We start from the raw sequence: 13,302 nt of genomic DNA on the forward strand, positions 1-13,302 counted from the left end.
TCACGCCAACCCTGTGTGGTCGACGTTGCCATATCCCCATTATACAGATCAGGAAGCGGGGGGGGGGCTCCGCAAGGTTAAGTAACTTTCCCAAGCTTACACTCCGAGTAAGGAGCAAAGCCAGGATTCTAGCCCAGGCCCTACTCCCTGGAGCCCACGCTCGAATCCTCCTCCCTGACCCATGACATTAAACCCCTGGGGTCCCCACCGAGACAGGAAACAGACGTCTTGAAGAGATTTCACTTAACTCTAAGATTCTGGCGCCAGAAGGAGAGGTCACCCATAGAGGGGACCGTTTAAGTTTCTCCCCCCTCAACTTCCCCCCCACTCCACCCCAGAGAAACTTAAGGCCAGGATTAGCAACTGTTGCCTTGGCTAATAAATCAGAAGTAACTGAAGCATCCCGACGCTACAAATCCCTAAGAAAGGGGGACTCAGTGTCGCAGGTATAGCACCAACAAGGGGAATGCGTTCAAAGTCCCAGCCCCAGGCCATTCCCCTGTCTCCCAGGAGGGCAAAGCTAGGGCATGGGAACAGGAAGATGAAGAAAGTCAGACCCTCCTAGAAAGGCCCCTGCTCTCCTGCCAGCCTGGCAGAACTGGGCTCAGGGCTGGCCAAGCTTCCTTGGTATGCTGGAGGCATCTGCCCTGGAAACCAGAGGCCCCAGGGCCAGGTCCCACTGTTCCCAGGGGAGCCCTGGCCACGGCAAGGAACTCTCCAACGCCCTTGTCCTCCAAGCCAGACTGTGAGCCCCACGGCCCCTCCCTGGGCTTGGAGCAGGGCCTTCCTCCACCCCTGGTTAGTCACAATCCAGACAAACCCTAGACACAGGAGCCCAGAGTCTGTAACTTCTGTTGGAAGGCAGGGGAGTTGATGAACTCCCAGCAGGAAGCTCAGATTTCAATGTCAGCCACCGTCAGATTAGGGCACAGATAAGGGCACACGGTGGAAGTGAAAAACGCGTCTACGTCAGAGAACTGTAATCCAGAGCTCAGAGCTCAAGCCACGGAATCACACCCGTCTGGATTATCACGTAGCAGGTGTGTGGACCGGGATTCACTAGCTTTTTCTGGGCCTCAGTGTCCCTACCCATAAAGTGGGCATAGCCATAGTAGTGAATGTAAGAATCCAAGCATTGAGTCAATGCCAGGCATAGAATAACAACCTCATGCTTGGGACACGGGCTCTGGCATGAGCCCCATTGGCGGCCAGGTTTCTTAATCTCTCTGGGCCTCTGTTTTCTCACCCAAAGAATGGGGACAATTGTAACAAGGCTGTTGTCAGGACCAATTGGTTAACACAGTGCCTGGCATAAAGTAAGCCCTCAATAAATAACGATACTCGTATCATGAAATGTCTTGTTTGCTTTTTGTCTCAGCTGAGCACCTCAGAACAGATCTCACTGGCTCTGAGAGTGAGGTAGACACTCTCCCTGACTGCGGTGTCCGGACCTCTGCCAGGCAGGCCTCTGCCCACGTGGCCCCTTCTTCCCTCCTCGCCTGCCCAGCCTGAGAACTTTCTGCCGCGGAGCCGCCGCAGTGGCTTGCCTGCTGCCCTCTAGTGGCCACATCCTGTAGTGCAGCCTCTTAGCGCCGCGTCCTTGTGTGTGTTCAGAACTCCTGGCCGGCTGATGCAGCTTTATGGGAGGATTCAGCCCGCGGGAGGTGATGTTGCAGGGTGCAGTGAGGTGCGATGATGACACCCCCACCTGAGCTGTGGCCTCTGCTCTGTGCATCCTCTCTTCCTCACCCTCACCCCAAGAGACAAGCAGCAACAAGCGGCCTCACCTCATCCAGGGGGCCTCTCCTCATGCCTCTCTGGCAGGGGAAGGAACGCTGAACTTAATATCACAGGCGGGGAACGTCCTCTGCTTTCCCTGGTTGGGAGACCTTGGACTTATCCCCTGGCCTCTCTGTGCCTCGATTCTTCCACAGATCCAGCGACTCTAAGGGCCTCCCAGCTCTGATCCTAGGAAGGCCTGGCGCTCCATTTTCAGAGTCAGGGCCACCCTGGCTGCAGGCAGAGGGATGCTCCTTTGGGAGCCAGAAAGCCCCAGTCATCTTCCAAGAGGATATCAGGGCTGGCAGCTGGGCCCCATCCCCCTCAGCTTGGTCCACGGCAGCCCCAGCGGGGGCTAAGAGCCAAGGGGCTCTGCCCTCTAGTGAGTTCGCCCCCGGCCTCCTGCTCTGTGAAACCCCATGCAACCCAGAGCTGTGGCATTTGCCTCTTCTGGGCCACAGGCGCCTTGGAGAGACACAGTCCCTCTTTCCAGAAAGATTCCTTCGTATCCATAATTTTACACACACAAGCAGACGGCTCCAGGACCCCCTAAAGCCCACCCATGGGCCCCTTAGAGGCTTCACCCCCTCTATGAGCAGCATTCTCCCCTGCCCCAGGATCTTCTTCCCAGCTGACCATACCAGAGAAGCCTCCACAGATATGTATAGACTGATGTGGGGCTATCACCCAAGATAAAGAAGCTAGAGCCAGAAAACACATGTGCTATGGTATATACTACAGCTTGTTTGTAAAAAGGGGGTGAGGTGGGGGGGGGGAGGGTATTTATACACATGCATATACAACCACTGAAAGAACTCTCACTGAACTGGTAAACTGTAGATGCCCCTGCCGGAGGGACTAGGAGACCCGAGCGGGAGGAAGGCAGTTCACGCTGAGCCTCTCAGTTCCATCTGAGTTTATTAACTTTCTGGGCTAGGGCAAAGCCACGCCAGGCAAGACCTGGAGGGGTGGGACACTGAAGTCAGCGCTGGTAACTCCCTGCACCTTCTGTTCTGCCCCCAGGGCACTGCCTGCCAGCTCCCCCCCTCCCCCACTTCCAAGGCAGCGGGGTCAAGTCACTCACTACCTTTGGGCTCTGTCTGTTCAGGCAGGCCGCTAAGGGGAGCAGTCAGCTGGTGCTGCTGAGACAGGGCAGGCGCTGAAAAAGAGGGAGACCTCCAGGGGGACCCGGGGCTGCGGGGAGCAACCGAAGCCTGAGTTGGGGAAAGGACTCCCCTCCCAGCTTTTTCTTCCCAAAAACAGTTTGCAAAGCTCCGAGGAGATCGGGAGAGCAAAGAATAAAGATCCTGAACATCGCATTTCTGACCAGCCCCGGGAGCCAGGATGGAGGGGCCCAAGGCTCTGAGGCCCCAGGAACTGGAGCAAGGGGCCCAGGGAACTGGACAGGGAGGGAGGAGTTGGCACACAGACCTCTGGGAGAGCCTGCAGAAAGGAAGTGCTTAATCCCTGGGTCTGCGGTAGCCAGCGCTGACCCACCATCGATGTTTGTTTAGTTAAGACGAAACCATATAAGAGAGCAAGGTTGGTTTTTTTTTTTTTTCTTCCTTAAAAGAGTGAGGTGATGGAACGAGCAAGTGGAAAAACAAGGGTACAAACGAACGTCTGAAAGAACCAGAAGCCAGATTAGCATACAAGAGCCAAGACACTTCTGGGCCGGCATGGGGATCAGGGCTACCCGGCAGCCAATGGGAAAAGGGAAATATTTCATTTCATGTTTCATAGGAGCCATGAGATGAAAATGAAAACATCTGCTCAAGAGATGCCTGACTACTCCTGACATTGACTCTCCTAGAGAACCCCGAGCATAGCCTGCCATTCTCAAGACCTCGTACCTGCTAAGCCTGAGGACAAGTTTCTTGGGGCTGTGTTCTAGAACATCCTTCAAGGTGAGCAGCATGCCAACCCATAATTCAGCCAGGGCAGCCTCCCAGGGGGAGGAGATTTCGTGGGGTCCAGAATCAGCCCCTGTGGTCTGGGTCAGCCCAAGGGAGATCGGAGGCTTTTCTCTTTGCGGTCAGGCCTCCTCGAGTTGAAACACCGGGAGGCAATGGACCTTCTCCCCAGAATCTGCACCAACACAGGCATGGTGTTTGTACACAGTCCTTAGAGTCCCTGGGCCCCATAGCTATCCACAGACCCCACAGGCAGAACGCGTGCATTGTCAGGCACCTTGACAATGTCAAGTTCTTGCAGCCAAGGTTCCAGAGAGTGAGTGCCCACCAACTGTTCACCCTCAGCAGAGACACTCGGCTGCCTTTTATGAGCTCTCGTATCTCCGGAGCAGGTCACTCCAATGTCCGTACATAATGACACGGGGGGACACCCATCAGTGTCTCAAGCCTCCTTGAAAAGTTACCCACAGGGGCGCCTGGGTGGCTCAGTGGGTTAAGCGCCCGCCTCCTGATTTCGGCTCAGGTCATGAGCTCACGGTTCGAGATCGAGCCCCGTGTCAGGCTCTATGCCGATAGCACAACCTGCTTGGGATTCTCTCTCTCTCTCCCTTTCTCCCTCTCTCTCTCCCGCCCCACCCCCGCTCATGCTCTCTCTCCCTTTCATAATAAATAAACTTAAAAAGAAAAAATAGCTATGAGAACCTGAGCAAGACACTTAACCTCTCTAGACCTCAGTTGTCCTCATCTACGAAATGGGAAAGACGGTCGCAGAACCTTCCAAATAGTCGGGTTGTGAGACAGCACGTCGATAAATACCCAGAGCCTAGCACAGCCCGGGCACAGAGCAACTTAAGAACCGTGTGATGTGCAGGGACGACTCAAACCTACGGGCCGGCTGTAATGGCCTGACAAATGTGGAAAGAAGTCGGAACAGATGCCACAGCCTCCTCCCCTGAAGCTCCCACGGCCTGTGTGGTGGAAGACACTTGCTGTGGGGGCTGCAGAGACTGCCTCCCGGTCCTCCTGTGGGCCCGGCGGGTTGGCGGGGTCCTGGCCCGTCCTGAGGAAAGTTTTCTCCGGCGGTGGGGAGAGTGACTGACCTCCTGGCACAAGGCTCCAGTGTGCCCAGTGCCTCACGGGGGAAGGATGAGTCAGAAGGGCCCGGTTCCCTCAGGCCGGTCCTACCACAGCCCGGCCTGTGGTAGGCGGACCCTTCTGCCCCGACATTGGGCGGAAAGGCCCCGGTTTCCTGTCCCCCCCCCACCCCTCCCCAACAGCCACAGGCAGAGAAGGAACAGTACTGAGGCCCCACCCCCTGGACACCGGGCTCTGGCCCATTCCCCCAGCTTCAAGGACGGAAAACGTCCAGCAGAGGCTAAAGCACCAGCAGCTGCTGCTGGAGGGGCTGGCAGGGGGCGCCACCCGTCCCCAGATCCGGGAGTCTCCAGCCTGGACCCCGGCTGGCCCCTGAGGATGAGGGCTGGGCATGGGACAGGCTCCCCTGAGCCTCTGACACAGGATGGAGGGGCCGCAGGAGCAGACACCCAGAGGTGACCCCAGCCCTGGCTCACATCAAGTGGGTGCTACAAGCCATCCTTCCCAGGTGAGGAGCAGCGAGGCACAGGCAAGTGAGGGCGTTCATCTAGGTGTGCGGAAGCTGGTCTGTGCTGGGGTCAGGGTTCGAGCTCAGCTCTGAGGACCCTTACCACAAAACAGAAGGCCCCAGGCCTCACCCGAGAGTAAGAGCATCACCCAGTACCTGGAGACTAGAGGGCAGGGGCAGGGAGTGCTGGGGCCAAGGTGGTCCCCAGGGACCCAGGCATTCACCCTGACCCAGACAGGGGCCCATCCAACACCTACTGACCATCTCTAAGGATCAGGTCCCTGGGGTGTCAGCTGGAGGGATGGGGCTGCCTATGGCCCTGCCTGCCTGATCCCCAAGCACAGCCAACAGGTCTGTGCCATCTCGCCACTTCCTGGGGGGGGGGGGGGGCGGGGGGGGGCGGGGCGGCTCTCCCTCCCCAGACTAATAACGAAAGGACGATTATCAGGAAGACTGTAAGAGATGATGGGTGTGGACATGCCTGGTGCAGTGTGGCACCTGAGAGAGAGCAGGTGCCACAGACACTCTGGCTAGGCAAGGAGAGGGAGGTGTGAGTGTGTCCTGGGCCCAAAAGCTCAGGACTGTCCAAATCCCGTGAACCCAAGAGGACACCAAAGGCTGTCTTTATTACTACCTGGCCTGAGATGGTCTGGAATGGAACTTAGGGTTTGGGCTCCAGACCAGGATAAGGTCTCCCTGCTCCCTAATCCCAGAACTCACTACCAGCCCACAGTTGGTTACATGGACGCCCCCCCCCCACCCCCCGCCCGAAGAAGGGCCCCGCCCCCTTCTCATCCACGTCTCCTGGATGAGAAGTGTTAGGGAGAGCCACCCACTGGGAACGTGAAATCGGATGAGTGTCTCTGCCCCCACATCGACAGGGGCCTCGACAAGACACAATGGCTGCTCGCTGAGGGTCTACTGTTATGTTATGAGCCTTTCATGCACCACTTTATCTGACCCTCTCCCCAAGCTTGGGAGTCAGGACTACAGCCGGATCCATATCCCCGTGACAGACAGAGGCTCACAGAGGTTGAGTGACTTGCTCCTACAGCTCAGAAGCGGCTGGATGGAGAACTGGATTAAGCCTTCAGGGCGAATTGTGTGTGGGGTCCTCACCTCTCCCAGGTTCTCCCTGAAGGCTTCCCCTCCTGCCCTCTCTGACCTCCGAAAACCCTGTCTGAACCAACCCACTTAGCTCTCCTGACCCTAGACTCATGCCAACACGGCAGAAGGCGAAACCCAGACCTTGGGCCCTGGACAGGCTTACGCTCCCTGAGCCCCAGGTACCCGGGGAGGGGAGCCCACACCCACCTCCCAGGGCAGGTGAGGGGCTTAAATGAGATCCTAGTATTGTGCCTGGTTCCAGGCAATCACTCGATTGACGATACCTTCAGAACGTTGGCTTCAGACTTGTCTGCCTCCCTCCTCCGCCTGCAGAATCCCCGAGGGAGAGCCCCAGGCCCTCTGTCAATCCCCACCCTCGGTGCCCAGCCGGGGGCCCGCAGCACGTGGCAAGGACTTGATCGGGCACTAAACAAGCCGCTGGCCCCCCACAGAGACCCGGAGAAGGAGAGAGCTGTGCCCCATTCCCCATCCCAGAGGAGAAGATGAGCTCTCCCTCCAATTCCCAGCTCACAGCCTCCCAGCTCTAATCAAGGAGCAAACACAAAGAGGGAATCTCTAAACATTTAGAAAACGCGGGAACTCTGTGCCCCACGTGGCACCATGGGGATTTATAAGGAACAAATCATGCCTGACAAACTTGATGGAATTACAAGACCGGTAGATGAAGGAAATGCAGGCAGGGTAATATATCTTGATTTTTAGCAAAGCATTTGATACAGCGCCTCGAGTAATCTTACAAAATTAATTCAAACAGACTTGGCCCTAAGCACTTGTCATGGGGCCGAAAGCGGGAGGGGGCAGGTCCCAAGGGTCCTGAGTGGAGGAGGCGACCCCAGGGGGAAGGGGCGGAGGGATGGGGTCTGGGAGCGGGGGCAGGGCTGCCCAGACCCAGCACTGGGTCAGATCTTATCTGACATCTTCATTAATGATCCTGAGAGAGGGAGTAAACAGTCCGTTAATGAAATTTGCAGAGGATATTAAATTGGAAGGTGTTGTGAACACCAATGAGGACAGCAAAGTGGTCCAGAGAGACCTGGGTGGGGGAAGAACCTTGGCAGGAAACTGTGATTTTGGTGGGGGCTGGGGGCAGGGTGCTGGACCTGTGGGCTGGGCAGCATCTGGGGCTACCTGGAGAGCCAGGGAAGAGAGGAAGGCATCCCCGGGGCTGGTGTGGAGCTGGCAGTGATGAGATATGCGAGAGGGAGTGCCTTTAGGGAGCTTGGAGCTGAAGCCCACCTTACAGGAGGGAAGGAGGGGCTGTCTGCAGGCCAGGGAGAAGAGGGTGGCAACGGAGAGAAGGGCTGGCTGGTGAGGGAGACGCTGGCTGAGCCATCCCCGGTGCCCAAAATGTCCCCGAGGCACCGCTCTGACACTGCCGAGGCCGAGGCCGGTGCTGCAGGGTAAGGACAGGCCCCTCTCCCAGCCAGCTGGGCAGTCACACATCAGCCAGTGGCTCAGGCTGGAGCCCCTCGCTGTCCAGACTTGGAGGGTGTGCTGGGAGCACTTCACCAATAGATCTAACCTGGGGGCAGGAGGAGGAGGGCAGGGTCCGTTATCTTTCTGGAGAGTTCCCGATCCCTCTTTCGTCAGGAGGGAGAGGCCCCTCCAGGATCTGGAAAAGTTGCCCCACCCCAATCTCTTCTCACAGTCCTCGGAGCCTGGACCTGTCCTGTCCCTCTCCCTCTGGCCCAATCCCAAGGAGGCTGAGGCAGAAAGCTGCCCATCCATCTGGACTTGGAGGATTTGTTCCCACAAGGCTCCTAGACAGGTGGGGTTTGAACAGGAGCCAGGGCTCCCTAGCACGGGGACGGGCCCTCAGCAATCTAAATAAATGCTTTGTGGGAGGAAGAAATGGATGGCTGGTTCCCAGCTGGGGCGGCTGGGGGAGGCTCTTCCAAAGCAAGAGGCCAGCCCTACCAGATGTCAAGATCACCTGCACAGAGGATAGACCCAGGTGACCACACAGGGGGTGCTCCTTCCGACCCCCAGAGTTAATAATAAGGACACTTCCTGAACAGTTCCGCTGGTTCCACTGCAAGTGCATTCCCCGTATTAACATATTTGACCTTCACGGCAACCCTGCTGATAGGTGCCCTTTTCTCCCCATTTCACAGAGGACGAAACAGAGGCACGGCGATGAGCCTTGGCACTGAGTCAGGAGGCCCAAGGGAGAAGGAGCAGTCGGCCAAGAGCCTCAAGGAAAGCCGAGCAGCTCCTGATGGGAGGACCGCAGGGGGTGGGGAGAGGCAGCCCCTCCTGTAGGGACCCTAGAGCCTCGCCCAGCCTCTCCCCACCCCCATCAAAGGGAGTTGGCCCAACTCCTGCCACACTTGTGGAGCCCGATTTTACTATATGTTTCCCTTCTCCCCCACCACCGCCGCGCTACACCGAGTCCTCAGAACAAGTCTGTTTCCATGGAAACCATACAGTGACTCAGGGCTTCGGGACCTTCTCTGAACCAGATTATGAATATCAAATGCTCCCTCCCCGCACCAATGCAGAGTGAGTTAGAAAAGTAAAGAGAGAGCCACGGTGGGCAAGGGAAGGAGACAGAGGCGTGGGCAAGGGGAACTCGGGGGGGGGGGGTACAAGTCTGTTCCCCCACCCCCCCACCCCCGCCCATGAGAGCCTGGCTCCTGGGCCCCTCTGCAGACTCAGTGGAGCACAGATGTATACCTCTGTGCGTCTGCAGCCAGCACACATGCAGCCCCTACATCAGCAGCATGAGCACCCCCCTTTCTCCGGAACTAGGATCCTGTGGGTGGGGGCAGGGAGGTAAGGGGGATCTGCATCATCCCTACTCGGGCCCTGAATATGGCAGAGGGGGCTGAGAGGCCAGGAAGGAGGAAAGCTGTCTGCAAGAGGAGCTCGACTTCCAACGCCGAGGAGGAAACCTCTGGCCAAAAGCATTGTAATGTTTAGCAAAGAGGGAAATTTGGATTTTAGGGGGGGGAAATGTGTTTCTGCTTTAAGATGAGGAGGCCGTGTTAAGTATATGTGCCCGGGGCGGTGGCGGTGGGGGGGGGGGGCGGCGCATGACTATTATTTCAAAGGCCCCAGCAGGGCTGGGGTGATCATTAACAGAAACTTCCTCTCAAAAGCCCCCCACCCTGGCCTGGCTTAGGGCAGCTCACCTGCCCTAATGGAGACAGTATCCGGGAAATCAAAGTTTACAGAGCAGGCTCCTGGCCTCCCACAGGGGGCTGAGACCCAAAGGCAAATCCGCCCCCTCCTTTCCCCAGCAGCTCCCTGAAGACCCAGGAGGGAGGGGGAAGAGAACAGGTTGGAGGCTTGATACCTCCCTGGTGAATCCAATGTGTGAGTCATGACGGTGAGAACACTTGGAAAAAGAAACAGGGTCATGGTCATGCCTTTGAGCGTCCCCGCTTGCTGAGGACTGGAGCCTGGGAACCGCCTGCCCAGGTAAGGTCTCTGCCTAAGGCAGCTGGCCCCGTCAATCGAAAGGGGTTGAGAAAGCCCTGAAGGCAGATACCTGGGACCTTAGTCCCCACCTGCTTGCCTCTCAATACCTACACTTTCCTTTGGCTTGCCAAAGCAACTACTTTCCCAACCAGAGTGCCTGCTCCCCTGCCCCTAATCCTAGGTCCCTTCTCTGCTCTCTGCCCTACGAGTCATCCAAAAGATGTCAGGCTCAAGTCTGTCCTGCTTAGGAGCAGTGTTTAAGTCCATCGGTGGGAAACGCGCACCAGAGGTGAGGTACCTAATCCTGGGAAACGGCAGGCTTGGGATGGGGGGAGGGGGCACCCTGTGGCATGGCAAATCAGGCCAAGGTGCCACCCTAGGATGATCCTCAGGTCTTACATTTTAACCCCTAGCTTCCCAGCCAGGGCCACTCTCGGCTGTTAACTGTGAAAACAAGCATTGGGTTCCTGGAGCCTGGGAGAGGCTGTGCCCGGGGTCCTACCCAGAGAAGAGCGAGAGGGTGGTTCTGCCTTCCCATGGGGGCGGGGGGGGGGGGAGGGCTCTGCACCATCCGGCGGCCGGGGCCCTACGGGGACCCGGCTCATCACAGGGTGATCGGTGCGGGTTCGGAGCCAAGCCGGGGAGTTGGGGGGGGGGCGCAGGAAGGCACCCCCCTGCCTCTGGATGCAGCTCTGGTTTGGAAAGTTGGTGCAGGCGTGGGACCTCGGGGTCTCGAGGCGTCTCAGCAGCCCGGAGCCGGGCAGGTTGTGGGACGGTAAACCCGGGGCAGCCCCCGAGTGCGCTCCGCAGCCGCGGGGAGCTGGGCGCCTCGGGGCCGCCGCGCGTCTCAAGTTTGCTGCCCTCCCCGAATGGGGGCGGGGAGGGCTGGGGTGGTCGCGGCGCTCGCCCGCCGCCGGCCCGGGGAGCCCTTCCTGCGCCCAACGCGCTGCCGTCCTTCCCGCCGCTCCCCCCCCACCCCCGCCCCCGCCCCCGGCCCGCACCGCCGGTAGCGACTGTCCTCGAGCGGAGGGGCGTCTCCCACCGCGCCCGCGCCCCTCCCGCTGCTGCGGCGAGGGTCCGCTCCCGCCCGCCCGGGGCCCGCCGCGCCCGGCCGATACCTGGTGGGGGAGCGCACCGGGAGCCGCTGCAGCGCCCAGCGCCGGCTCCATCCTCGGGTCTGGAGTCAGGCTCGCCGGGGGCCGGCGGGCGGCGGCGGCGGCGGCATCGGCGGCGGCATCCTCCGCCTTCCGCGCCCTCCTCCTCGGCCTCCCTCCTCCCTCCTCTTCCACCGCCTCCGCGCGCCCCTCACGGGCCCCTCTGCATGGCCTGGGGGCGCGAGCCCGGGGCGGCCCGGCCAGCGCAGAGCGTTCTCCCGGGCAGGGGCGCGGGACCGGGGACGCGGTCGCGAGGGCCCGAGGGGCGCCGGGCCAGGGGCCGGGACCCAGCGCGCCGCAGCCCCGGGCGCCGGAGGAGAGCAGCAGCCGCAGGCGCCGGAGCCTCGCGGAGCGCCCGCCCGCCCGCCAGCCTCTCGAGCCGAGCCGGGAGCAGCGGCGGCGGCGGCGGCTATAGCGCCGAGCGAGCGGCGGGCGCTGCGGTCCGGGCTCCACCCCCCCGAAGCCGCCCGCCCCTCGGCGGCCGCCCGCCCCCTTCTCCTCCCCACCCCGCCAGCGCGCGCCCTCCCGCTCCCCGCGCCGCCCAGCGCTGCCCCAGCCTCCGGCGCCCCGGACGCCCCCTCCGCCGGCCGGCTCGCGTGCCAGCCCCCACCCACTCCCCTGGAGGGAGCCACACCCACACCCCGGGGTTGAGGGGGTCAGCGAGGGCGCAGACCGCCCACTGGCACCTCTTCCCATACCCTCCCGGCCCTCCCACCGAGGGCGCGCTCATCGAGGGCCTTCATCCGGAGTGCCGCCCGCCCCCCCAAGAAGTCCGCCGGAGCCGCCTGGCCCCGAGCCCACATGTCCTCTACCCCTTCCCCGGCCAGCGCAAAGGAGGGACACCAGAACCCCGAACGGGAGCCAACCACCTTTAGGGGCCAGTACCCCCAACACACCCCTAGCCCGTTGCCCCCCATCTTTACTTCTCAGATGTGGAAACGAATCATTTGCCCTGTTCCAGTTGTGTCTCTCGGGCGGGGGGAGGGCACCCCTAGGTGGATTTGCTGGGGACCGTCTCCAGGCCAGTCCCACCCCCTTCCCACCAGCCTACCACTGGCACTCCTAGGTGGCAACGTGCAGCCACTGCCGCCCATCGGGAGGGGAGATCTGCCCTCACGGCCAGAGCCGCAGGCCAAGCACCTCAGTCGTTCTTTGCACAAATATTGACGGAGCATCCCCCGCAAGCCAGGCTTACATGGGCACCAGGGACTCGCTGGTGACAAGACAAACAGACCCCTGGCCTCTCCGAGTGGAATGGAGCAGCAGAGTACCACGTGATCAGCGGCCCCTGGGCGGAAGAGGACCGCAGAGAATCCCTGCTCCACCGCCACGGCCATGGGGTCTGACGGTGCCAGGGCAGGTCACCACCGAGGCCTGTTTCCTTATCTGCAGAGGGTAGGTGGTTGCGGTGCCCGAACTCCTGCTGCTCCTCAGCTCTGACCAAACAATTATCTTCTCAGGCCAGGAAAAGCAGTCAGCTTCCACCTGCACCCATATCTGAACCTCCGGTTTCAGGCCCAAGCCTCCCCCCATCACTCCTGGCCCGAGAGCCCATGGAGGACTTGTAAGCTTCAGGTACCCTGAGAAAGGCTTTGGGCCTGTCTTCATCCCGAAGTCAGAGATACTGGTCCTCACTTCTCCGGGCTGCTGTGGAACACCAGATAGTAAAATGCATGTAAATGCACTCAGCACAGGGGCTGCTGGCACTTGGTAAGTGCTGAATAATTGCACCGTGTTGTTACTGGTATTGGCAGGTTGGTGTTCAGGGCAGCCATCACTCCCTCATCCAGAGGATAATGTGGGTCCTGTACTTCTCCGGGGGACTCAGGACTCAGACCATCAAGAAACTCTCTCCACCTAGAACCAGATGGTTAGGAAGGCCCCTCCCCCCACCCCGGGGCCCCACCAGACCAAATGGTCACTTATCTTGGTCACAACTGCAAATTCTTCATCGTAAACTCCCCTGCCCCGCCTCGAACCTGGCAGCCGATCCCCATCAAGCCAGGGTGGGACCCGGTGTGGTCCGAGATCACCTCTAAGTGGGTTTTCCCGCCCTGCCTCTGCCCTGCCTGCCCTCCACCCCCAGCAGCCAGGGCAGCACCAATCCTCCGTCGTGATTTCAAGGTGACCAGATCCGTTCCCCAGCCTGCCCCCCACGGAGTGGCAGTGCTGGGGGATGCCTGACAAGAGTGCTGACCTTCTAGAAGCAAGGACTACGTGTTTCAGAATCCCATTTGTCCCTCCGTAGAAAACCAACCTCTAACACCCCAGAGCTGAGCCATCAGAACCTTCCCTTTCGCCC

At 59.9% G+C, this 13,302-nt stretch overlaps 1 protein-coding gene across 3 annotated transcripts in view; it reads right to left on the bottom strand.

The window, feature by feature from the left end:
- CHST1 (carbohydrate sulfotransferase 1) overlaps nt 1–11,389 on the bottom strand; it is a 31,703-nt gene extending 20,314 nt beyond the window's left edge. For all 3 annotated transcript variants that reach the window (XM_047878981.1, XM_047878979.1, XM_047878978.1), the window contains exon 1: nt 10,965–11,389. The gene's annotated coding sequence lies outside the window, so the exon portion shown is untranslated. The remainder of the gene's footprint in view (nt 1–10,964) is intronic.
- Nucleotides 11,390–13,302: the final 1,913 nt, after the last annotated feature.

This window comes from Prionailurus viverrinus, chromosome D1 (genome assembly GCF_022837055.1).
Source record: "Prionailurus viverrinus isolate Anna chromosome D1, UM_Priviv_1.0, whole genome shotgun sequence".
Taxonomy (NCBI): domain Eukaryota; kingdom Metazoa; phylum Chordata; class Mammalia; order Carnivora; family Felidae; genus Prionailurus; species Prionailurus viverrinus.